The sequence below is a fragment of the Cyprinodon variegatus genome, unplaced genomic scaffold, assembly GCF_000732505.1.
Source record: "Cyprinodon variegatus isolate N-32 unplaced genomic scaffold, C_variegatus-1.0 Scaffold1814, whole genome shotgun sequence".
NCBI classification, from domain to species: Eukaryota; Metazoa; Chordata; class Actinopteri; order Cyprinodontiformes; family Cyprinodontidae; genus Cyprinodon; species Cyprinodon variegatus.
Window position 1 is genome coordinate 73,047 of NW_015152267.1, and position 3,437 is coordinate 76,483.

At 40.6% G+C, this 3,437-nt stretch overlaps 1 pseudogene; it reads right to left on the minus strand.

The window, feature by feature from the left end:
- Nucleotides 1–736: 736 nt before the first annotated feature.
- Nucleotides 737–2,846, minus strand: LOC107104596 (annotated as a pseudogene).
- Between the last annotated feature and the right edge of the window lie 591 nt (nucleotides 2,847–3,437).

Below are 3,437 nucleotides of genomic sequence, written 5' to 3' on the forward strand. Positions count from 1 at the left end.
TTAGAGTCAAGTGTCGAGTCAAGAAGGGTTGTTTGAAAGTCAAGTCCCAAGAAATTCTTTGAATTTCAAGTCATTTAAAGTCTGTTTTTAGTAGAAAATAATTTTGTGTAATGAAATCTGTGCAACCAAATATTCCTTAATAAGATGAAGTTGGCTAAAACCAGCAATCAAACAAACAAACAAATGGCTTCTTTAGTTTATCCAATTTCATTGTTGTACGTTTTCCCTCGGAGCAAATCCATCTGGCGGAGTCAGGTTAGTAACTTATGCCCCACATATGGCATATGCTGGCGTACGTCGAGACATTTTGAGCATCCTCAAAGTTTCTCAAAGTACCGTGTCGACATGTCCCAGCGTGTTTCGGTGTGCTCATAACTTATCCAACGTATGCCAGTGTTTTTGCCCGATTTTTCGTACATCAGGCATACGCTGGTCTAAATCGTCAAGGTGTGAGACTGGATTCCCAGCTATTGCTCAATGGGATGGTCTTGTTTTACAGAGGACACAGTCTCTACATGTTTAGTTAATCTATGTTGGTAAGAAACAGATTCCCTGGAGCTCTTGGTTTCTCTTTCATTTTCTTCTTCTGTGGTTTATGACATTTAGGATAGGGGCCATCATTTGTAGTGAACAATAATATAATTTTTACTTGTTTATTTTTGATAAAACCAAATTGTAAACTTTATGAACACATCTTAATGTCTTAGTCTCTGGAATCGGAAAAAAAAAGAGCTGATGTTACCTTAACCTGATGTGATATTTACAGTTCAGACGTAGGAGTGATAACAGTCAAACAGTCAGCATGAAAGCCAGGAAGAAAGGCAACCTTTCTGCCTCATTTGAAGAGCCATCAGTTCAATGTTCCGTAGGTATTTTCAACACTTTTATTTGTAGCCTTTTAATAATCTTTTGTAATAGTGTTTTTTTTTTGACCTCATATTTTGAACAGGGAATGCATTACAGAATTAACATTACTGCAACTCTCTAAGATCTGCAAATCTAAAACGCTAGATATTCTAGTTAAAAATGTAAAAATGCATTTAAAAAAGGATAGAAAGCGAAAAAAACAAAACAGAAGTAACATAATCAAAAGCAAAAATTGTGAATATTCAAGGCAGGAAGATTGTGATTTCTTGTCATTTTTCAACAGAACCATGCAAAAAAAAAAAAAAACCCCGTCTGGTTGGTTTTTATTAAAAACCCGACCGGTGACGCGTGGCTGGGTGGCTTGTAGGATGCGATTCAAGCCATGCCACTTTAAAAAAGACCACAGGAAGCTCTAATTAATCGGTGAGTAAGGTAAGACTACTTCATTTTTCATCGTGGTGTGCAGCACTCTCCGTCCCGACGAACAAATCCTCTCCAAATTAAACCTCTGAACTTTTCATCTGTTATTGTTAGTAGAAATAGAAAAAAAATATATATATATATTTAACGTTTGGAGTTGCAGTGTAATGGAGGCAATGATATGCATTACATTAAGACAAGTTTCTTTACATTTTTGGAGAGGAATGTATCTGAAAAAGGAATGCAATGTTGTATTCAGACTGTTGACATTGTAAAAAAGCTTTGAAATTAGTAATTAAATAACCCTCTACTATTATACATTCAGGCACTGAAAAATCACATGTCAATATGTAACTAAAAAAGATAGTTGCTCTCTTTTTTTCCTCGGTAAGAACAAGGAAGGTGATACCTTGAAGTTGGCAAACGAGTACATTTCTCCTACCTTGTAGTAAATGCCATAAGCATCCTCTTAGCGACTCTTTCATGTGACAGTTTCTCCTCCCTTTGAAGTGCATTTTTTTTCACACCCTGACCTGAACGTCAGAGCTTCCGTGGTTTTTCTCCTAAAGCTTTCACCCTAAACTATGACAAAGAATCCATGACACTTGTCTTTTGTGAGGGAAATCAAATGTTTTATCTCTCCTTGGACAAACAGAGAAACGGACAGATGGACGGACAGATGTCCTCCACGGCCTCAGAGGGCCAGCAGGTGACCCGACGACCTCCGTTTCCCCCAGACCAACATCCTCCCGTGCGGTTAAGGACTCTCCGGTGTGATAGCCAGCTCTCACCCCAGCGACCCTGAAGCGACCCTCAGTCGTTTTTTTTTCTTCTTTTTTTAACTATACAAGGGCTTTTACAAAAAAAGCTAACAGGAACAGCCATACAATGGCTAAAACATAAACCATATCTCTACTTTATCTCGGCCATTTTTTTTCAAATTGATTTTTATTTATTTTCTCTTTGACAGTTTTGGATGCATTTGTGTTTTCCCGTCTTTATGTTTGCTTTTGCTTGTTCTCTTGGAGACGCTTTAATCCAGACCTGTGCTGAGAGGCTCAGTCACAGAGAAACTGGATTATTTTTGGAGGTTTCAGATTTGTTTTTTTTTTTCTTTTTCGGTTGATGTGTGGGAAAGAAAAAAAAAAGGCAGAGAAAGAGAGAGAAGAGATGAGCAAGATGTGGGTTTGTGTTTTAGGTTTCAGGAAAAGGTGTTGGAGCTCGTGGGAGGCTAACGGAGGGATCTGTCGAGGTTATCCGCTGTCAGAAGACGTGTGTGGTGCTGTGGAGGGAGAGCGCCGCCTTCGGGTGGTGGAAGTCCAAGATCTCTCTGAGCGCTCGGAGCGTTCCGACGCTAGAGAGGCAGGCCGAAAGCGGTGAACAAAGCCGTCCAGGAAGTCCTGTTGCTGCTGGGTTATGGCTTGGGAGATGAGGCAGGGCAGTGCCTGCAAACTGCCCGCCACAGAGTCCAGCTTGTCCTCCAACGTGCCGATGCGCTTGTCCAGCTCCTCGCTTCGCTCCTGCAGCTCTGACACCAGGTCGTACATCACATTCTGGGTCTGATGAAGGAGAGGATGGAGAGACACGTGGACAAAAAAAAACAGAAACAATTACATGTGCAAGAACGACACAATAATAAAACAGGAAAAATACATTTCACAATAAAATCTAATGACCAACTAAGCAGGGGCAGATTTAGGAAATTTGGGGCCCTAGGCAAAGACAGGCAGGGGGCCCTCTAAATTGAGAAGACAACACAGAAAACAGATTCATTATACAGATAGAGAAATTTGAATAGAATAGACATCCATTATTTGTTCTAGGTTTTGTCCCTCTCTGAACTGTTGAAGTAGTTTTGGGAAGGGGCGAAAATACTGGTTAGCTGATTGGCCTATGTTGGTGATAGACGGGCCGAATAAACCAATCAGATCAACGAAGCATATGACGTACTAACAGAGCGACGACGAAAACACAACCACAAGCCAGGCTACTCTTGCCGAAACCAGTCGGGAGAAGAGCAAAAACATCTTTTCCTCTGAGAAAAGCCTCCAGAGCAGTGTTTTGCTCTTCTTTCTGTGAAGAAATACTCTGTAATTCCGATAAAATTCCTTGCTCGATAGCCATGCTAACGCTAGTTTCATCGGCTGAAG